Below are 24,340 nucleotides of genomic sequence, written 5' to 3' on the forward strand. Positions count from 1 at the left end.
TTCAACAAAAATGAAACTGAGAAACACTCATCAGTTTCTGCTTCTATCTATCTATCTATAGGTCTATTCTTCCTCATATTTTTCTTCGTATTTTCTTTTATGGCACCCACTCTACAGAACAATCTAATGTTCTTTTTTCAAAGAAATCTTTGTTGTTGTGTGAGTTTGTACGTGGACCCAAAGTGTGTGAGATTCCTCTCAGTAGCCCAAGAATGTGCCGTGCTCCCACGTAGAGGCTTCTTGTTGTCTTGTAAAGACGTTAGCGCGTCAGGTCTCTGAGGTGAGCAGAAGAATGCAACAGGAGCTCTATGGCTTTAGCAGACACTGACTCTGACTCTTGCAACAGTCAGTGAAAAGAAAAAACCTGGAGCAGTGGAACCGAGGATGACTGGAGCATTGTACTGGAGTGAAGCATAGTAAAGATGTGAGAAGTGAAATACGCGAGGCGATCAAGTTGCATGCGACACTCCAATAACTGCAGAGATCTGATCCGGACGGAAAGTTTTGCCCTGCTCTTACACAGCAAATAGTCTTGTTGATATATCAGTCAAAGCCCCATCTGGTGTGGTCCTCCACACACCAGTTCATCCATCCATGTCTCTCTTTCCCTGCTCTCAAACACTAAAGCAGCCCATATGAATTGCTGAAAAAGTTGGCTCTTCTACCGACGAGGTCTGGGAAGACAGATCACTGGAGACTGAGGCTGCACTCAGGTTAAGCTTTTCTCCAGGACTGACGCTAACCCCTCCCAAACTTCAACACACAATTATCAATTGCAGTTGCCTTAAAGCTCTGAAGAATAGTTGAGTGTTTGCTCAGCGGCATGTCAGTCAGTCCGAGGCCGTCCCACAGTCCCTCCATCAAACCCACTTCAAAAGATAGACAAAGTGCCTGCCAGACTGGGGTCAACTTTTAAGAGGACCACAGTGGGGAAGCCATGTAAATCTATCTGTGACAAACTGATGCTGATCACAACTGAGCCTGCCTACATATCAACAACAAATAGTCAGTGGCTGAAGCACCAGAGTTCATATATGCTGCATATTATATTCCTCATAGCTGTAATGATTCACTCAGAGTAGGCTGATAACTCACATTGCATCATAAATGCCATTTCAGTGAAATAATTACCAAATAAACTTTATGTTAGTTTTGTTGTGTACTTTGGTGATTAAATGTTTTAACTTCTACATATTTAAATTTTAATTTTGAAAAATGACAGTTCATAACCAAAATATGAATAAAATACATAAAAAAAACAAATACACTTGTATTTATATAATACTTGACTTGATTGAAAATGTAGTAATTGTACATTCTCAGGCATTGTTATATACATTATTACATTATTTGGTGCTGCAATACAAAATGTTAATTTCCCCAGTATATAATATGTGCCCAATATGGTACGAAATGGTCCTTTCACATTAAAGATCACCTAGAAATATTTCATCCATAAGTTTGAGCATGTACTTCATCCACAGAAAAAGTAAAAGTCTGTCTATCATTCACCTAAAATCACTAAATCATACTCTACTCTGCAGTCTGTGTACATTATAAAAATACTTTTTTTTCAGTGCTTCTGATGGACACTAAAACTTATATACTTACTTACTTCCTGTTTGTCCAAATGCCATTTGATGTAAATAAGGTGACTGTCCTGCTGCTAATTATTGGTGAAGTGATCTGATCTATCTAGGGATCTGTAGTGGGCAAGCCTCTCATCTACAGGTCAGAGGTCAAACCTGTTGCTGGCTCACCCAGGGCTGTGTGTGAGTGTGTGTGTGTGTGTGTGTGTGTGTGTGTGTGTGTGTGTGTGTGTGTGAAGGCAGATGATGACACCATGCGTCTGTGCGAGACGAATTCCCCAGCTGTTTAATGAGAGGGTGCTGTGTGGTGGTAGTGATGGGGGGAAAAGGCGGAAGAGAGGGAGGGGGGAGGGGTTGGACAGTTGGTTTGCTCATCTAGTTGTAACCCAGCCGTTTGATGTTCCTAACAAAAACGGGGTTATTTACAGTGCAAAAGGAGGAAGTGACAAGGTGGGGGTACTCTCTCTTTACCCCCTGCCGGCCCCATTAAAGTCAGTAGGCAAATGTGTGTTTTAGTTGTTTACTTGGGGACAGTTGACAGCACACCATGCTGCTCTCCAGCAGTTCCTGCTTCACTTTCACACAGCAGCCATCTCGCACAACCACAATGCTCCACTAATGTGGCTTTAGCTGAGACGCATTACAGCTCAGCAGAGCTCAGAGTCACATTTTGTCCACAGTTTGTCAGTCAGTATTTCATAGACAAAAACCAGTGACTTTCCAGTTACAAACCCCTCTCTTTTCTGCTCTTAACCACTGCTGGCCATTGTTGCATTGCAGCAGGGAATATTTCGGGTGTACATGCCTTTGTGTGGTTCTTAACTCTGATTCCTAAGCCAAAAATTGCTGGTGTCTTTAGAGAAAGAAGAAAGCAAGAAAAATATTTTAAATGATTTAAATGGACCCTCTTGATGTTTTACTGCTCATATATTGGGGGGGGGGGGGGGTCGGGGAAGTTGAGCGCGAGAAAAGCACCGCTGCTCCCTCTCCCATGGCAGACACAAACAAAGTAATGAAGTGTCTCAGTGTGTGTGTTTGTGTGTGTGTGTTGGCACAAGCTAGCTGGTATTATTTTATTCAACCACGTCTTGTCTATCTCACTTGAAATTTAAGCGTTTTGCTGTTGTGTTTTCCAACTGAAGATTGGACCTTCATATAAAGATATTGTGTTTTTTTGTTTCTTTTACTACTGTCAAATGAAAATCTTGACCTGGTGTGTGAGCAATGGACTTAAAATGTGGCATAAAATTTTCATTGGTTCACTCTATCCAGATTATAAAATCAGCTGTGTGGCTCCAATGACATCTTGAAACAGAACATAAAGTACTACTAAAAAGTAAAAATTAAAACATAAAAAAATTTAAAGTAAAGTCAATTAAAGGTCCAGTATGTAAGATATAGGGGGATATATTTGCAGAAATGGAATACAATATAATTTGCAATATAATGCATCTCAGATAAAATCAACCACAATCATTCTCCCTTCACAATCTAGCATGTCATTTACTCACTATCTTTCAGTGTTTCTCCTTCCTCTTTGTCTTTCCACCATTTTCATCTATGTTTAAGAAAGTCTGGTGTCTCTTAAAAGTCCTCCTCCCTACTCTCATTTGACTTTACATGGTCCAATCTGTCTCAAACTTCACCTGCTGCAAAAGTGTCACAGCCTGAAGACATCTACATGTCAATATTTGGTTATAGCTCCACCTAAATACAACAGGAAACAGGCATCTCCAGCCTCAGCACTGCAGGAAGGAAACACTAATTCACTGCTGCGTGCAGTGTTCCCATTTCTCAGAGACACAGTCGCATCAGTTGGCGTCCTGCCAGAAGCCCCGATGTGCGCAGAGGTGCGGGAGCTTTAACATATTCAAAAAGTCATGAAACTTTGCAGAGTTATCCGGACTGGTGAAAAATTTGATATTTTAGGGATCTGGTGGTTGGGTGTGAAAAAATGACTCAGCAGCACCCCCTACAACATTTTAACAAAGCAACCCCTTCACTGTGTTTTACCTGATCTTTAGCTAACTTTAAGGGGGGGGGGTATTTCTTCACTAGGAGCAAGTCTTTGTATGAGGAAGCTTTGTGAATACAGCCAGTGACCTGAAACTCTCTTTTTTAAAAGTCTGGTAAAAAACAGGGTTTTTGCACTTGCTTTCTGCCATGTTGTTATATCATATGTCTTTCAGACATCATCTGAATGATGTGACCCTACACTAGCTGTGGCCCTCACACTACGATGCATTTGACATTCCACAGCACTATCATAGCAGGTTTAAGCACCTAACAGAGCCTTTGTTTTTAATGGTTGCTGGGCAATATGCTGCCTGTGGTAACAGTTTGGCTGAGGTTCAGAGAGAGTCCGTGCCACATGAACAGCATGAACAGCATGAACTGTGGAGACTGCAGAAACACAAACACCTGTGTTTAGCAATAGCTGTGTGTGTGTGTGTGTGTTCAGGTTACTGTGACTTTGACATGAAAGTCAGTGTTCCCCAAACATAGACTTTACTAGGGCGGGCTGCTAAGGGATATAAACAGCCACTAAAGTATATTTGGTAACCAATTTTTTATTTTTTTTATCCACTGGAGAGAATAATGCCTCTGCAATCAATTAACTATCGAACATATCCGCAGGCTTTACCCTTCCTGTACCTGTTTGCCCTGCTGCTAAGCACTGGAGTTGTGTCAAAGTCTGTTTCCCCTCAAAAGAGGAAAGTCTAAAGACCCCTGGGCTATGAAGTGGTTGCTGCCCACATGCATGCACACAAATTTTGCTCTGCCTTTATTAACATAAAGGCATTGTTATTTAAATCACCTGCAACAGCACATAGCTTTGCTTTTATTGACATAACAGATGATGGCAAAATATATTCATTAGTTCCAGCAAGTTCAGCCTGTCCAAGATCACAGATCAGGAGTCAGAGTTGGATTCATTACCAACCCTGTGCAACAGAGGGAAGCTCCACACCGAGAAACCATTCCAAACAAACCGAGAAGGACAGACACACCTTCGCAGTTAACTGGTGAGATCATAAACATGGACATCTATGTGTCCCCGGCTGATCGTTCACTAACGGCCCAGGATGCTGTCATCAGCATAAGCTCAGGAAGGCAGTCAGAGGATGATCCAGGTTCCCAGTCCAACATCTCACATCCTGAATTACATATTGCATACCCAGTCTGTTATCTGTCTTTCTATCTGTCTGCCTGCCTGTCTGCCTGTCTACCTGTCCGTCTGTCAACCAGTCTGTCTGCCTGCCTGCCTGTCTTTCTGTCTGCTTGTCTTTCTGTCTGTCTGAAGCCCAGTTCAGACCAAAGATTGCTGATGAAATTAAATACTTTCAAAATGTTGCAGAAAAAAGTTGAAGTGGTGTGAATGGACCCATCTTAACTGGACTCAGGCCGGCTGATGGTGTCACCTGCAGCTCAGCTGGTCAAATCACCAGCAGCTGGTTTTAGGATGCAAGGCAGGTCACCTGTTCCATCAGCCGACCAGTAAACTGTCCGCACACTGTGTGTTCAGCTGCCCTCTGTCCCTGCCGCCTGTCTCATTTACATCTCCATGGCTCCCTGTCCTCATGGGGTGTCAGTGCTGCTGCTGCATGTGTGCATAGGCCTATATTCACACACACACACACACACACACATTGCTCAGGCTGTTTTGTTCATGTTTTCACTGTTTCATCACTAAAATGCAACTGTAGAAAGTTTATCTCTATAACTATCAACATTCCTATTTCAAGAAGCTACAAATTTTGTCTAGTTACAAAATCAGAAGTACAGAGAGTGTCTGCTATGGAGATACTACACTGTCTGGTCAGGCTGTTTTGATGTGTACAGGCAGGGTTTTAGGATGTTGCAGACTGGCACATTGCAAGTAGTTTTGGCTCATCCCCGATCTTTGCTGTGAACAGGGCATAATTTGAACTGTATATTTCAGTCACCCTTTTCATTTTCATGGTGTCACTAGACACTCACAGGGGCAGGTGCCTTGCTCTGGAGCACTTGAAATGTTAAGATGCTTGTCAGAGTTTAAATCAGTAATCTTATGATGTAACAGAGGACCTTCCTCCCTGTCAAAGCAGAGCTCAATCACACACCTTTATCATCCACTGCACCGTCAAGCTCTGTGATTAGAAATTGTGATTTGTGGTGGCCTCTGTGTTTGCCGTCATGGTTGACCCTCTTGTACCCATTCACATGCAATGACATGGATAACCCAGAGTATGAGGCCTGATGCCTCTGAAGGGCTTCAGACAACCAATGTGTTGCCACAGTGGCTTAGTCTTGCTCCAGTGGGCCAAAATGGCCAGCAGTGCTCCCCTGTATGCAGCACAGTGTCAGCGGTCCCACAGCGTGTTTGCTCACAGGTTCTACTCTGCTGATCTGACACACACAAAAAACAGTGGCCTCCACTTTTTGAGGAAAGTGGAGGATGATGAGGAAGCTCATCACCCTGAGGAGTCTGCACTCATCTGGGACTGTTTAATTGAATTTTGTGGCAGGCCTGAGCTCTGTGTTTAAACACTGTGAAGACTGGATTGCATGGCCACTGACCACCTCATGATGAGATAAATATGGCCACAGACAAGCAAACGCACACACACACACACACACACGCACACACATATATATATATATAGCAAAAAAAAAAAAAAAATCAAAATGGCAGGTATTTCCAATATCTGCAGCCCTGGTACCTCCTGCTCTATCATATCTCCTAATCAGATTATATTCATATCTCATCAAGTCTTAAATGTCGTCTATTAACAAAGTCTAATATTCATTCCAAGACAACAGCCCACAGTTTACTGTTTTTTTGTTTGTTATGTATAAACCTTGTGTGTGTGTGTGTGTGTCTGTGTGTTTGCTTGTCTGTGGCAATATTTATCTGATCATAAGGTGGTCAGTTGTCATGCATTCTGATCTTAAAACTATATACATATATATAGTTTGTTTTTTTTTAATTATTTTTGGGCATTTTAGCCTATTTTCATTGGATAGGAAAGAGTGGCAGCGTGACGGGGAGAGGGAACAACATGCAGCAAATGTGAAAATTTAAGTGTACCTCCATAGAAAATACAATTAATAATAAAAGCTGAAAAACAACTTTTTACTTGGAAGACATCTGTAAGGGGGCATTAGGTACCTTAATAAGCCTGTTTACACTGCCTGCTCAAGGTGGGAATTTCACGCAGTTACGCAGCTTTGCTGTTTTTTATATAACGTCGAATTGTGGATAAGGAGGACAAAGAGGTCTCACCTCTGAGCTGGGAATGGAGGTAGTAACAGTCCTGAAATGAGGTCTGTGTTAAACATGGAAGAATGACAGCTTTAAATGTCCGCAAGCTAGGAAAACAATGAGGTTTAGGACCTCCTTACCCTCCGAGCAGAGGACGAGATCAGCCGGCATATAACAGAGACAATAAATGATTGTGATTGACATGTTATGCCTTTGTTATTGTTTAGAAAGCGCTGCCAACACTTATATGTCAGGCTAGGGATGGACGCTTGTGTGTTTAACGTCACGCCTGTCATGCCTCCTTTGATTGCAGGTGATTACATTGTGATGTAGTAAATAATCACACACTGGACTGGAATGATGCCACCATCGGAGCGTTCTGTAGAAGTCCAGGGGCAGTTTAAAGGGGGGACTTTGTTGTTGCCCTACAGACCCATCTCCGTGTAAAAGCACCTGGTTCATGGTCGTTAACTCACCATGACGTCACTGTATTCATATTATACTCTTCAAGTCAATCCATGTTAAAGTCAGTGATCCAACATGTCATATTAATATTGCATGTTTCTTATCTAAACATAAGGGGTTCTCTTATGTTGCTGGCTCACTTTTAAGGCCAGGCTTTGGTTGTTTATCTGACAGAAACAGAGGCGCTGAGCAGGTAACTAGCTCTCACAGTCCGGCAACTCAGCGGAGAGGAATGGTCGGGAGAGGTTATGATATTGTAACATCAAACAGATGCTTTATTTCTTCTGAGCAGTGAACACGAGACACAGCCCTTTTTACAGTCGTTATACCGGAAATGAAATAACTTGACAACTATTGAATAAATGACCATGCAGATTGGTGCAGACACTCATGGCCTCAGTGATCCACTGACTTTTCAGCTAGTGCTAAGCAGTTTGTCTGCTTCATGTTATCTCTTCCAACAGTTTGTATTCTTTACAATGAACATTAACAGATAAATACATCATAACCACCACTTTTGGCTAAGATATAATTTTACGCACCATATCGCTCAGTATTATTGCACACTGTGTGCTGATAAAGTAGTGAAATGTTTGTGGTGTCCCAAACGCTCAGCTTTACAGACCTCAGATGCGTGGTCTGCCTGAGAATATTTTTGCTTGTCCCCTTGTATTTGTTATCAAGTTAATTGTTTTTTCTGAACTGCACACTGTAGGTAATTAAGACGGCAGCACAGAAGGGGTTACTAGTGGCGAGATGCAGGAATGCAAGAATGTTGTGTCAGTCATAACTTTGCCAAGCTGGAAGTAAACTGCCGCTTTTTGCAGCCAGGTCTGTTTTTCTCATTTGGCGCCATTGGAAACCTGAGCCCATCATGTGATTGAGCTTTTCATTTTGTTTGTCTTTGCAGTGCACATGCCATTCCTCATCAGCCGACACTGTTTATTTTGACAGGCTGTTTGGGAAGGAGAGCGAGACAATCCACCCAGCTTTGACCTGAAGGTTTACCGCAGGAATTACAATAACCCCCCATCTCCCCACCACCCTCCAATCCCCCCATGGGTCAGATCCCCATTTACTATGCAGTAAGCTTGAAGTGTGCTTGCCGTAGTTACAGCTGTGTTCTGCTAAATAATAACAAATAAAATATGCAACCCAAAAGCATATAATGATGATGACATATATTTAGGTTTAATAATAGATCACTTTGTCTGGATGTCATTTCAGTCTAAGTTTATAATAACAATAATAATAATAATAATAATAATAATAAATATAATAATAATAATATCACATTATTATTATTATTATTATTATTATTATTATTATTATTATTATTATTATTATTATTATTATTATTAAGTGTGTCTTAATTATCACTAAATAAATGTCAGCAGCAGATGTTGCATTTCCTGTTTCCCACAGCATATTCTGTTCATTTCACCCATCATGTCTCCCTTCTTGTTTGGACGGGGGAGTTCCTCTGACTAATGCCTGTGATGACAGTTTTCTTTTTGAGCCGAGCTTAATGACATTTAATGACAAACACTTGGACTTTGTGCTGTGGAGGCCTGGAGTTTCTTGGCTCAGTCAAATTTAAGTGGACGGTTGAACCAAACTAGCAGTGCACATATCAAATCATCTCACCAATGTATGCAGGGTAACAAAGTCACTGAAACAGACTTTGAGGCCACTGGCAAGTCAAACTTTGCTTTTCATGCAAAGTACTGGTGGTTTTTGCCTCCAAGACCTCCAAACAAATTTTCATTTGAGTGTTTTTAAATATCTCACAGTTCAAATGCTTTTCAGAGCCTTTTTCCAAACAGACAGGAATTGAGTTTTCTGAAAACAAAAAATGCAAAATATCTTCAAGTTCTACTCCAGAATCGTCAGCAACTAAATTGGCCTTCAGAAACCCATAGCACTGCTCACTGTAAGGTGTTAGAAACCAGAAGTTTGTGGGCAGAGATTGATATTGGGCTATATGAATAAAATTACATTGAACTGAATTGAAATGATGGGGACTGGCTGTTTAAGGAAGCTGAAATCAGGATTAGCTTGAATCTTAGGCTCATCTTTCAGTGTTGTGGAGCCACAGAAAGAACTTGAAGAATTTGCGCTCATTGGCCAAATATTAAAATGCATAAGGAAGGTTTGTAAACATGTTAAGGCCTCGCATCTCCTGCCATTTCTTCTTATATCTTTTCCATCCATCATACCATCTAGAAATGCCCAAATAATTTGGGATTTTTTTACTTTTCCTCCATTTTCTTTCACTTCCCTCTCTTTAGTTTAACCCTCTCTGATTAGAACCAGACCTGTTTGGTCCCCTCCAGCATAAGACTTGTGATTGTTTATGCTGGTGGTTATGCTTTTGTTATCTATGCATTTATGTAAGTCTAACAGACAGAAGTTATTAGAATAAGAGCCTCCACTTTAACAGTGTGGTGTGGAGCATGAAACTCCTACTGCACACATGGAAAAATCATTGACTTTCCCTCCATTTATTTTTCTTTCTCCCTCTCTCTCTGTCTCAGCTTCTGTTTTAATAGCTTGCATATTGTAGTGTGTCGGCTACCATTTCTCCTGCCTGGTAACTCAATTTAAGAATGAATCACCTCTTTAAATCCTCACTGCACCTCATTCTTAAACTTGGCAGAGGACTGACTTATGAAGTCACATGGGGTAGTGAGACTCCGGCCGCGCTGCTCCTCAGGGGAGCTATGACAGAGATATTTCACATTAGCGATGTGACAAAGCTGGACAAAAACTATTGGCTTCACTCACCATATGATGACACAACAGAGTACACACGGAGGACCCTGAGGAGGACAAACCTGTGTGTTTTGGTTGTGTTACGGCTGCAGGGTGTAAGGAGTGTGACTCATTGTCATGTAAAATCCACCCTGTGATTCCATTCCTCTGAAAACGATAATGTATGTCAGCGGCCCTGTGATGAATAACACCCAGATATGGACTCATAAGTTGAAAAATGTAAGTTCATAAAAATCCCTGCAGCTCAAAGTAACTCTAAATTGATTGCAGGTGTAATGGTTTCTTTTCATATCCTCCAGAAGTCTCAAAGAAATGAGCGGAAACATCATTATAACATGACACCAACACTACTGGTCATTGATTAACTGTTCTTGTCCAAATGGGCTCATTTGAATGAATTTTAAACTGGCTCTTATTGTGATAGAAATTTGGATATGGTACTCAGTGTTACAATTATCTTTTAATACACATTAATTGATCTTATGTGTAGTTTGGTTAAGTTTGCATTAGGATTATGAAGGTATGAAATATCACATAGCACCTGAGCCTATTAAGGCTGCACAAAGAGGAGATGTTATTTTAAATTGAATTGAATTCATTTCCTGTTCATTTTATCAGAGCTGCTTTTGTAAGATGTTTAAAAGGTTCTGAAACCAATAACACTGTTTAGATACAGAGTCAGAAGACTAGGTAAATGAAGAACATGGAAGTAGGCACATGAGGCATCAATGGATGGAGGAAGGGCAAGTGTGCAACCTGCACATTGCACTCACTGTTGTCTTAACCCATATACAAAACCCTGTGTGGGTTAACCTTTGTGAGTTTGTTGTTGTAACCTTTGCTGAATTGCCATTTGTCTGGGCTCAGTGCTGAGCTGAGGGTCAGGCAGAGGTGGGGTTTCCCTCCCTCGACGCACGCAGTCTCCTGTTAATGGAGGTGGAGAGGAAGAAGTTGGCGCCTGGATACAGCTCACATTAGGAATGCTATCAGCTCAGCCTATTATTAGAAAGTGCCTTCAATGGATGATTGAGAATAATGTTATCATTGTCCTTAAGATGAACTGATAATAACTAATTGCAGGATTCCTGCTGAGTGAAAGTCTGGAACGATAAGAAGAAAATGCTACAAACGGGAGTGTGGAAAAATAAGGGAAAACATAGTTGGCCCCCTTTCCACATGATCCACGACTGGTGGAAGTGATATGAGTCAGTCAGGGCAAAGTGACTTCGAGGATAAATCACACTAAAGTACAGCGCTTGTAAAAAATATTGTCTGGAAAAAAATATTTAATTGTGAAACAGTTACAGCAGGAACCCTGCATGGATTTTTTAAAGAGTTTCTCAAGCATGTTGGGTTGAAAGGAACTTTGGCTTTGTTAAAGACATAGTTTGCCAATTTGGGAAATATTTGCTTTTCTTGCCAAAAGAAAATATTGATCAATGTAGCTGCATTATTTATAGAGCAAGAACCAGGAACACGTAACTGTAGTTTAGATAAGTGTAATGACAGAAAGCATAATAGGACCTAACACGTTCTCATCCCAAGTCGTCACATATTTGTAATGTCCATGTCTACGCACTGCACTCTATGTATCCTTCTGAGTCTGCTATTGAAGTTATGGGATAAAGCTACTGACGCCGATGTCAACAATATCTACCGTAAATTCAACGTAAACTTCCACTGCTACGCAGATGACACCCAGCTCTACCTGTCAAGCAAACCTAACTCCACTCTCCCACCCACCTCCCTCTGTGATTGTCTACAGGAAGTCAAATCTTGGTTCTCCTGCAACTTCCTCAAACTCAACAGTAATAAAACAGAAATTCTTCTCGTTGGCACCAAATCCACCTTAACCAAATCTAACAGTTTTTCCCTTACTATTGGTAACACCTCAGTTTATCCCTCCCCTCAGGTTAAGAGTCTTGGTGTCATCCTTGATAGCACACTATCTTTCCAGTTTCACATCAATATTGTCACACGGTCTGCTTATTTCCATCTTTGCAACATTAACCACCTCCGTCCGTCCCTCACACCCACATTACAAACATTACGTTATGTTTAGGAATCAAATATTAATATCAAACACTGTGAATGGTTCTGTCTAGCCTGGTTCTTGGGTGACACTGCCCAACGTCTTATCATACAGTCACAGAAGGTGGCTTTTGGCATCGGCATCTTATGTTAGAATTAAGAGTGGCAGTGTTTGATGCCTTGGGAATAAAGACAGGCAGAGGGAGAAGCTAGCCTGGCTATACAAAGTGTAGAAATACATTTACCAACACTTGGGAGGCTCCTGACACGATGTCTGTTGCTCCAAGCTTCACACACAGACACAAAAGTGCTTTTGTCTTTCTCCTTTGACTTTTTTTTGTGTGTTAATGCATTAATTAGGCTTTTTCTGTTGGAGAGAAGTCATTGAAACATCAGGCAAAGCGGCTTCCATTTACAAATAAACATCAATAGAAAATAAAAACAGTCTTTTGGCATCATCACGCCTGTGTACATTTAGTTGGCCTTCCTGCTGCTACAGTATGTCCTCTGAACCACATCCCTGTCCCTTTAGTAGATCTTCCATTGGCAAATCTTAGGCCTATTGAAGTCTCTCCACCCAGAGAGCTCCTCACTTTAACTCCCACCTCAGTCATCCACCCGCCACACCCACAGCTTCTGGGGAACAACTCCAAACCCCACAGGATATGTTTGAATCAACCCGAAGCAGATGATTGGCCACCGCTACCTTTCTGTTTCCACTCGATGCACGGTCTCTCTCTTTTCCTTAATTGGTGACATCGACCAAATGAAGCGTGAGCTGGATGACATATTGGTTTTCATGACAGTGACCCAAAGACTTTTGAAGGTTATTTAACAGCAAAGGGGTCCTCTTGGGTTACAGTGTGGGAGGTGAGCACATCCTGGCTAAAGGCGTTGAGAAGAAGCCTTTTTTTCCTGTTGGTGAAATTCTTATCTATCTTTTTCCATCTTGTGGATTTTCCCATGTTTTCACACACATCATCACTCGCTATTTAAAGAGAAAGTCTGTCCCTTTGGCACATCTTAGGGTCTTCCTGGTTTTGCTTATTTGTTCATCTGAATCTGAACCTCTGTCAGTTTCCTAAACAACACATCTATCCACTTGGAATGTCAAACTCATTCCTTCTCCTTCCACAGATCTTTTGTGTCCTGCTAATTCCTGCCCTGAGGTCTGACAACAGTTTACTGTGTACAAATGCACAACTTGAATAAATCCTCAGAGTGCCTGAATGCCACCCTAACATTAACTTTAGCCTAATGTTGTAATGATAGATCCTGGCCTTCCCAGGCTCTAAGACAACGGTTTGTATCAGGAGGAACAGTCAGCACTCACTTATTATTTAGAGGATGTATAAAAAAGTAAATACAGCATGTCTTTCATCAGCAAACAGGCAAATCCACTGAGCCTGCCCTCATATATGTGATACATGGTTATCTCTGGTGGACTTAAATAGACTGGAACTCATCATACATGTAATTTGGAGTTTGGACAGTAACAATGTAATGAAAGAAGCATGAAGGTCGGTTTAGGGTGAGCAGGAGGGGCAGTGGATGTGACCAACAAACACAGGACTTTTATGTGAAAGTCCTGTGTTTGTTTCACATCTGAATGTCTCTTTAGTCTGAACCTAACCATCTGTGCCGTTGTTTCCTAAAATTACTAACCACATGTAGATATCATTGTAATGGCATCCCAGAATGTCAACAGCAGATGGAGAGGGATACCTAGAGCGTAATATGGAGACACAGGGGTCCACTGCAAAGCTGTTTTAACTGTAATAACTAATATGTAACAACTTGGGATGAGAACATGTTGGATAATACGTGTGGGCTTTGAGTTGAGGAAAGAAAAGTGAAGGGCTAAACAAAGGTATGATTTATACACCTCTACTTCAGTCCCACTCATTGCCATGGGTTGCAATAGGGAAAGCTTGTGTTCTGTCCAGCCTGGAGTGGAGTTCGGGGAGTTTTTGAATGAATGCGTTTTTCTCCTACTGAGAGCTATTTCAGAGAATAATCGTTGAGTCAGGTTCATTGTGGTTTTCCTGGCAGAGATACAATGTCCTTTTTGCGGTGATCTGCTGTAGAGCTCCTGTGTAATTATTTAATCCCAGTCCTAGTATAGTTTTTTATGGTCTAAGGCCTGTTGGAAACTTTTCCAGTCTCTCTACAACAGGATTTGGTATTGAGAGAAAAACTACTAAACACATTAATTTTCCCAATCCTGGATTGGCACAACATGAAACAGCCATGGAGGGTTTCATGAAAGTAGAAGCTGTTTGTATAATACAGGGCAGGTTATTTGGCCTCTAATTGATTTAATGCATTAGACATCCTGCAAAATGGTACTTTTACAGTCTACACATGGAGATTTCATTAGTGCGAACAACTTGTTGTTCCCAACCCTAAAGCATATTGGCTCCACAGTCTGGGTTCCGTAGTTGTCACATCCCACAGAGGCTGTAGATGCCAAATTCTTCCCAGTCTGAGAGCCTTTGACCAAGAACCTCCTTCTTCCAAATAAATGACGAGTAGGAAATGTGAGTGGATGTGCGGGTTCCCCCTTTTCCTGGACAGCCAGAGCAATATCATTCCTAGAGTTTATAGAAGGCTTTAGATTAGATTAAAAAGCATCTTTTCATATTGCATGTCCCCTTTTTCTTAACATTTGACATTTTTCACTTTAAGTTATGAGGCTGGCATGGAGCCAAAGAAATCCTAGGCAGCTTTTAAACCATGACTTCATGTTTTACAAGGCAACAAAGCTATAACGTGTCCATGGGAATGGCTGAGCTGTCTTGTATCGTGTTAATATGCTGAGGAAGAGGATGAAGAGTGGGAGCCTTGACTCCCATCTACTGAGCTGTCTGCTGCTCAAGACATTTCTTCTTCTTACTGGACAGACTTGAAATGAACAGGGGAAACTGTGTTTGATGAGCTGTTGGTTTTTCTGAATGATTTTCTTATTTTGTGGAGGGCTCTGAACCCAATATTGACGCTGTAAGGTTGTTCCTATAATCCTCCTGGGGCTGCAGCAAGGAGAGGTCCAAACGATTCATCTCCGGTCCATTTGCATTCCTGCAGCTAGAATTTGAAAGTGGTGAAAAGGTGTGGCAATTTAAATATGATTTTCCCAGGTCTCAATAGGAAGTGGAGGTTTGATTTCTCCCTGTGTGGGTTGGTGTAAAAGTTCATTTTAGTTTCTTTGATAGATTCATACCCCTTGGTAAATCCCCTTCACTGTTTGCACAACTGCAGCTGAAATCCTTCAGATGTGAAAGTGAATTTATAATGTCTGCAGACAAATTTGATCATTCAGTCTTCAGTGCAAGGTGATGAATGCATGGCTGTGAAGGTAATTGGATGAGCTCTGCTGACAATCCAAACAAGCCTTGAAAACTTTGACGTCAGGGTGGATTGAGTTTTTGCACAACAAAGACTAAGATCTCAAACACACCTCACGCCACCTGCACCCTTCATCAGGCTACTTTTTGGTCCTATTGGCTACTTTCTTAGTCCTTCAGAAAGCCATGGGACACTGAACACTCTCAGTTTGTCAAAGATGTCCATTAAAGCCAAGCACATGGTTAATAGTTTGGTAACTCAGGCACAAACACACAATCCTTATGTTTTTCTTTTGTTCAAAGAAATTAGCAGATCATTGCTCTTTATGCAACTTCAAATGGATAGTTTGCATTTCTTTAAAGTGGGGCTGTATGATGTACTTTTCTATAGTATATAATGTATTACCTATAGTCGATTTCAGTTTGCATGCTCACAGTTTGGAGAAGCAGACAGAAGAACCACCACAGAAGCTAAGCATTGCATTGCTGTGAAGAGACGGCAGCAAAACATATTTTAACCGTTTAGAAAAAAGCCCTCCTGTGTGTGTGTGTGTGTGTGTGTGTGTGTGTGTGTACTCTGGTCATTCTGTTGCTGTCATAATCAGTTGTTTTGTATCTCTGTTGTCTCTTTAATAAACTGCTTACAGTCTGAACCAAACAGCTGAGCTGCATTGATATACAATGTGCGACACAGCTAAGCCTCTAGGAGGAAGTTCCGTGGTTGAAAAAATAATTGCCAAAGGAAAGGGCTGTCTGATGGCAAATTAGAGAGATAAACATATTCTCAATAAAACATCCACTTAAACTGATACTGATTTTCTTTGGTGGCTAAAATATGTTTGCTGCTGTCTTCATCCACAGGAGGGCATTGCTTGCTTAACTAGGATCACTGGGACCATCATCTACTCGGGGTCATACACCAACTAAAGTTTGTCAACAACCCCACTTCTAAACATCCAACTATCCAACTATCACCACAGTCTCTACGTGGCTGATTTCGGTAGCCACGTAGAGACTGACAGCAGAGTTGTTGCCCCACCTTCAGTTGTAGACATTCAGAACATGTTGCACTACAATTAGATGGTGAGCCCCCACCTCCCTGCTGGGGGAATCTACAGTATTCCCTCTGTGGAGGAGTTGGATAATGTGGCTGGAGTGAAGGACATCTGGGCTCTCTTGCTAAACCTGCTTGATTTCCTTAAAGAATGACGTTTATCTCCCCCTGACCTTAACTAAGTAGTTTTCATTGTCTAAATATTACCACGTCTTAATTAAACTGTACCAAAACCATAAAGGCACAGCATCCAAAAGCATATGTCCTTTTTGGAGCACTCTGTGTTGCTCTGGAAAGCAGTGATGAGTTACCTATTTTATTGCTAAGATGCAAGGACTAGTTTGATATAACTCTCCAACTAATCTTTAAAAATGTAAGGTCCACACACTGTCTGGACAGCCTCAATACTTAGCTCAACACTCTGTCATCAGTCATTGCAGCAGGCTGTAGAAATGTCCTCCTGTGGATGACAACATGCTCACCACGTCTTCAAGTTTATCTTCCAGGACTTATTCTGCCTTTGAACATGTTCCTGGCTATGTCTACTTTCTACTGTCCTATCTTTCAATTGTCTCAGTCTAATCTTGAGATATTTCCTTAAATTTCTCTTTGGTGCCCACAAAACAGAAGCCTGGCAGCCAAAACACACTGGCTGCTCTGTGTTTACTACGGCAACTGGAGAGGCAGGGGAATCTGAAAGAGCAGGGGTCGCTGAGGAGGCTGTGCTGGGTTTTTGCACCGGATATTTTCAGAACTGAAATTCCACAGGTTATTTCTGGATCCATATGCCAGTGTCAAGATGGCAACCCATCTGCCCACCACAACATACCAGTAAACTCTTTGCCAGTAAACTCTTTTTACTGTTGTTGATTTGAAGGTTTATAATTCTTGCAGTTGCTGAGATGACGCTAATATGTTGCAGTCTTCTAGTAGACAATCAGAACACCTAAAGTTGTTTGTATCTTTGTTTACTGTTCACTATTTGATATTACAGCAGAGTGTGTAAAGCACTTGGTTGCATAATTGCTGTAAAAACATGCAAAGGCCAGTGTTGAGCAAATGACTGACTCCAATAAGGGCAGGAAAGGGGAAACGCCCATGACTTTGCATGTCGGCGTGCAATATTAGATTTCCATTTCCGGCCACTTCTAACCAGTACCCTTACATAAGCAGAACCTACAGGTGTTAGCAATAGTTAGACAGCATTAAGCCCAGCGGGATGTGTGTGTGTGTGTGGCGGGGGGGCACATGTCATCCATGCAGTCAAGCAAATTCCCTTTCAGTGTGTCTGTGTTTATGAGTATACAGTTTGTTTCATGTTGTGCCCACTGCTTGTTGCTCTTAAAGTTGTTGCCTCAGCGGCCCCTTTTCAGCCGCCACTTCATGTACTATATTTGAACACCCTTCCCCCCAGCCTCCCAAAGTGCCTTTGGATCAAGGTGCTCCACAGTATGTCCCTTGGGTGAGTGATCCCGGCCAACAGGATGTGATGGCAGGCCCAGAATGCAACAGGAATCTTGCTTCGATGTTTGCTTTCCCCAATGATGTATTCAGAGAAGGTTTAATCTTAGCTTTTAGGGAGTGGATAACAACTGCAGGAATAACTGGAGTAGCCATACCCTGCACCAACTGAAACTTCATCATGCAGATCTCGTCTCATAACAGAAAACTCAAAAATGTGGGTGCTTATACAGTGTAATGAGTAGGGCAGCAGCTGAGTGTATTTCAGGTATACAGACCTCTCACTAACCCCGGATTTCCGCCACTTACATGTGTGTTGCATTACGGCTCCGCTGCGGTTTTGTTCTGTGCGCCGTCATCCGTCAATCTCCACCAGTTGCTTTTTGAGTCCGACATTACTGGATCAGCTGTGGCAAGACCAAGAGGTTCTTTACTACAGTTTTTTTTTATTGTGTATAATATTTTATTACAGTATTACACACATTATATTGGTACAGAAGAAGTAATAAATTCACTCAATGGATTAATTATAGTGATGTCTATTTACTCCCATAATTCCCAATAACTTGCTCAAAATAAAATAAATAATAATAATAAAAATAATAAAAATAACTAAATAATTTTGTGGTTTTCCACCTCCCAAATTAGCTTTTCCTCGTCTGTGTTGCCAGTAGTGACCTCTGAAAACCCCTGACCTGATGAATACAGGCCTGGATCCGCTTATTGTGACATTTTGTTGATGTAGTTAGGTGAAATACGATCAGACGTAAACACGTAGTGTTTTATCCTGAAAAGTAACTGGATGTTTTAATGTTATATCACTGTCTGATTTCCTGACTGCTCTGTGTTAAATTCGGCAGACTTTATGTGAAGTGATCCAGTGTCTGGCCAAAAAAGGAGGCTTGCGTATCTGATCCGCAAGCCTCCGGACTGCCGGAGCTGAGACAGAGTCAATCCGCAACGCAGCGGAGCCAGTGGAAATTAACACATAGAGTAGAGTGTAATTTATTTGCCCTGCAGTGACGGAGCAGAGGTGGACCACACACGGATCTGATGGAAATTAGGGGTAAGGCAAGGTATTGACCACTAAGGCAGCAAACACACCCTCTGAGATATTATTTGATTTCTGATTTCAACTTTTTTTTTCAGAACTGCATTGGCACTATTTGACATTGAAGTGTTGATTTGTAAGGATCAACAGATCATTGGTTGAGGAGTCTGCACTCCCTCTGGTCGGTTTTATTTAATCCTTCATGCTGGGCTTGTCTTGAATGTCTCTTTTCTTAGCTTCGAGGGAATTTATGACACATCCTTTGAGGTAACCTAACACTAAAACTTTGAGGCCTTACTTGATTCTTACTCTTACCAAGCAGTTTGAGTGGTCCACAGAATCCATCCCTCCCTTCAACACTCTCTTTTCTGTCCTCCAACAGCTTTGAATTTTATGCAAGTACAAAATGAACCAATTGAGCTGAGAGCAGGCTTGCAGGCTGGGATGAAGCAGTCTGAGGAGTGGACACCTTAAACGTCCAGAGGAGATAAAGCAGGGGATTTGAGTTGACATTTCACAGGAGAAATTTGTCATTAGTGATTATTCCCACCTTGCTGTGATTGACGTAACAAGATCTTTAGTGGCCCCTGTGTGAATTTAGGAGGAATCGATTTTGTCCGATGACCTCATTGTGCCGTTAAAAGGTCAATAGGAAGCATATTGTTCTCTGTGAAAGTTCTGTTCCATGGGGTTGACTGTGAGTCAGGGGCTGGACCTGGCCGTCTGTCCCTCTCATATCATTTGATGAGAGTTTCTAACACAATCTCAAGCACCAAACAGGGTTTTTCATGAGGTGTCCGTGTCTGGAGATACTCATAAACCCTGCTACGCAATCAATTCACATGACATTTGACCTGACATTTAAGTCTCTTATAGAGAAAGTTGTCATATAACTGAGGGGTTTGGCCACAAGTGATATCAATACTGCTATTGCACCTTTAGTTTGGATGAGTTTATATACCAACTGTTAAAACACACAAATGCTTTTCCCATGCACATTCATTTTGTCTCCATGACATGCAGCCATAAGTTTCAAGGACACTAAGTTTTTCATTGAGAGAAAATTACTTTCTTTTTCCTGTTATTATTTCAATTTGCAAGCAGCAGCAGCCTCATGTAACAATCTGTCTCACTGGTTACAGCGCGGCAAAGGATCATGGGAGTAGGGTAAACAACAAAACAAAACATAGTTGTTTTTTTCCCCCATATGTTGTCATGCAAGTAAATACCCCAAATGAACACTGCAGGTGGGCTACTTGATTACTACATAGATAAATATTTATATAGCAATTTTACAGGAATGATTCTGTCCCAAAGTAATCTTTTAGATCCAAGCAGACCATCACTGTAACCACGATCACTCTAAGCGCTTTCCACTGTAGTTTTATACTTCACGAAATTACACGCAGAGAACTTTTGAAGTAATTACTTTACATCAAAGTACAAACAAATGGAGGAAAAGCTGATAGTTGTGGTCAACAGCTTTCCAATTTTACTCTAGAGTTTGAATTTTAATTCAGTTTTTGGAACACGTTCATAGAACGTATTACTTTGTCTTGTGCCAGGAATAAGGGAATGTTGGAAAACAACTGCACCACTGGGGCATGGAGTATGTTGGAAACACTCACACTGAAGGACATGTGAGTCGAAACTTCTGATGAGGGTCAAAGAGACATTATTTGTCTGAAAGGTACTGAGTGAAAAAAGTTAGATCATCAAATTTCACTCTCTTCATGTACTGATTGATTCTGCAAAGACAGAATAGTAGAATAGTTGCATTTACAGTGGTTGTCTTATTTGTCTGATATTGTATCAAAGGCCAGTATGAGCAGCAGACTTTAACCCTGGTTCTTAGTCTTAAAATGCATAAGAAGACCCTCCGCCATGCCAGAGCAAACTATTACTCATCATTAATCGAGGAAAATAAAAACAATCCCAGGTTTCTTTTCAACACTGTAGCCAGGCTGACTCACAGTCATAGCTCCACAGAGCCTTGTATTCCTTCGGCCCCAAGCAGTGACGACTTTATGACTTTTTTTAATGATAAAATTATAACCATTAGAGATAAAATCCATCATATCTTGCCCTTAACTGACCTGACCCCGGACTCAGGTAGTTTGGATATGGCGGCAAGGCCTGGAATTTATTTGGGCAATTTTTCCCCCATGACCTTTGCCGACTCTCTACTTTGATTTGTGCATCTAAGCCCTCAACATGCCTGCTAGACCCCATCCCAACTAGGCTACTTAAGGAAGCGTCATCCTTATTAGACAGTTCTTTATTAGATATAATCAATGCGTCTTTATTAACGGGCTATGTACCACAGTCCTTTAAAATAGCTGTCATTAAACCTCTTCTAAAGAAGCCCACTCTCGATCCTGAAATTTTAGCTAACTATAGACCGATATCTAATCTCCCCTTTATTTCTAAAATCCTTGAGAAAGTGGTTGCTCATCAACTCTGTGACTTTCTCCAAGATAATAGTTTATTCGAGGTCAGCCAGGCTTTAGACTTCATCATAGTACAGAGATGGCACTAGTAAAAATTAACAACGACTTATTGATTGCTTCTGATTCAGGTCTGGTCTCTGTTTTAATCCTTTTAGATCTCAGTGCTGCTTTTAACACCATTGACCATCATATCTTGCTGCACAAAATGGAACAGTTAATTAAAGGAACAGCACTAACCTGGTTTAAATCTTACTTATCAGATCGTTCCCAATTTGTTCACATCAATGACCAATCATCCACGCATACTAAGGTCTGCTTCGGAGTGCCACAGGGTTCTGTGCTTGGACCAATCCTTTTTACTTTATATATGATTCCTCTAGGCAACATTATTAGAAAACACTCTATAAATTTTCATTGTTATGCTGACGACACACAAATGTGTGAAACCAGATGAAACTGATCAGCTATCTAGACTTCAAGGTTTTTAGGATGTAAAAGCCTGGATAAGCCGTAATTTCTTGATTGAATTCAGACAAAACTGAAGTTATTGTTCTTGGCCCCAAACACCTCAGAAACTCCCTTTCTAACAATGTAATTATTCTAGATGGCATCACCTTGGCCTCTAGCTCATCAGTAAGGAACCAAGTTTTATTTGATCGAGATTTATCTTTTGCCTCCCATAAAAAAACAAACTTCAAGGACTGCTTTCTTTCACTTGTGCAACATTGCAAAAATTACACATATCCTATCCCAGACAGATGCTGAAAAATTAATACATGCATTGACACCTCTAGGCTGGATTACTGTAATTCCCTATTATTCAGTTGCCCCAACAAATCACTTAGGTTGCTCCAACAGGTGCAGAATGCTGCAGCATGTGTTCTAACGGGAACCAAGAAATGGGACCATATTTCTCCTGTTTTAGCTTTGTTGCACTGGCTCCCTGTAAAATCCAGGATTGAATTTAAAATCCTTTTCCTGACTTACAAAGCTCTAAATGATCAGGCTCCATCCTATCTGTCGCAGCTTATAGTTCCTTACCAACCCTCAAGATCACTGCGCTCAGAAAATGCAGGATTACTTGTGGTTCCCCAAGTTTCCAAATGTAGGTAGGAACCAGAGCCTTCAGTTACCATGCTCCTCTTTTATGGAACCATCTTCCAGTTCCAATTAGGGAGGCAGACACCGTTTCCACTTTTAAGGGTAGACTTAAGACCTTCCTCTTTGATAAAGTTTGTAATTAGGGCTGGCTAAGGTTGCTTGGACTTGCCTATAGTTAGGCTGACATGGGTAACTTGCCGGGGGACTTTCTATCGTGGTCAGAGAGCAGTGGGGACTAACACTGCTCTCTGACCTTTATATTTAAGCCATAATAGCTGATTGGTGACCCTAGTTTCGTTAGTGTGTATATTCCTGGAGCACAAGTTTCTTGTGCTCAGCTGAAGTCCCCGTCTGTGTGACGGGGAGGAAGGAGAGGTGGCAGAGCTTTCAGCCCGATCCGGCGGGGGTGGTTTTGAGTCCGTTCAGACCTGCCACTCTGGCTCTGCTTCCTCTCTCTTTCTTTCTATTACTGCGATATCTGTGATATCTGTGCTGGTGCTGTGACCATGCCTTTGGGTGTGCTTGTGCTGTGGCTGCACTGATACTGTACCCCCAGCTCACCCTGATCGTGCTCTTGATCCTGGTTGCGCCGATGCTGTGATCATGCCTTTGGACACCTCCGTATCAATATATGTATGAGACTCTTATCAACACCCACAATATCATCATAGAGCGCATTTGATAATTTAGCACCTATCGTTATTGTACATGCATCTGTTTCAATTATTGCTGCCTCTCTCCCCCTCACTTCCCCGCCCCCCTCTCTCTTTCTCTTTCTTTTTTGCCACAATTGTAATTCATTCGTTATTTAAGACATCTATAGCACATCTGTCCGTCCTAGAGGAAGGATCCCTCATCATCCTCTGCTGCTCTTCCTGAGGTTTCTTCCTTTTTTTTTCCCCCCCGTTCTGAGGCAAACCATGTTTTGTGATAATGGGCTCTATAAATAAAATTGACTTGACTTGGCTCTTACTGGGAGTTGGACTGTATGCCTAAATAACAAAGGTCTTGCTGCAAGGGTACAAGTGCCTTCAATTTTGGAATGGATTGTGGAAATCCTTAAAGGAATGATGCTGGACTGACGTTTGTCCTATCCCAGGCTACAGATGATGATGTACCATCTAGCATCTCTCGCTTTCTCTTTCTTTCCATCAATGCCAGGACTGATTGGTAGGCAGACTAATCCCAATGCTGCCAGGCCAGTTAAGTGTGTTCACATTTCACTGTCACATTCCCAGGGGATCACACATGGAGCTTTCCAGATGCACGGTGATCAAAAACCTTCAAATTCTGAAACTGATGTTGTGGTTAATGTCTCAGTGATTGAGCATAATGTGTCTCAGAAGACGGTAAACTCTGTATTTGAAATGTCATTGTTGATGTGGACGTCTTCTTTAAAGTGTATATTTCTGCTCTCATCTTGAACAAAATAAAGGACTTTTAAGGCTGCAGAGAATTTGTCTGGTGAGGCCATCCTGATGATTTGAGCTCAACATCATGTTTCTCTCTCTGTATCAGTCCGACTCTCTGCTGCCACAAAGCTTTAGTACAAAGAGTACTTGCCTTTACAGACAGACTCTATCAGTCAGCCTAGCCTCTACTACACAAATACATTTTAAGACAGACACAAAGAAAATACTATTTAATTATATTTACCATTTGTCCATCCAGTCGGAAAAATGCAAAAATGTCTTTTCCTATAAGAAACTCTGGGAGTTGATCCTCTTGTTCTTGTTCAATCACCCCATAACTTCACTGATTGCTTTGTTTACTC

At 41.4% G+C, this 24,340-nt stretch overlaps 1 protein-coding gene across 18 annotated transcripts in view; it reads left to right on the forward strand.

Annotated features, from left to right (window-relative positions):
• The window catches only part of col13a1 (collagen, type XIII, alpha 1), a 155,309-nt gene that overhangs the window by 41,154 nt on the left and 89,815 nt on the right, over nucleotides 1-24,340 (forward strand). The window lies entirely within an intron of this gene.

This window comes from Plectropomus leopardus, chromosome 15, assembly GCF_008729295.1.
Source record: "Plectropomus leopardus isolate mb chromosome 15, YSFRI_Pleo_2.0, whole genome shotgun sequence".
NCBI classification, from domain to species: Eukaryota; Metazoa; Chordata; class Actinopteri; order Perciformes; family Serranidae; genus Plectropomus; species Plectropomus leopardus.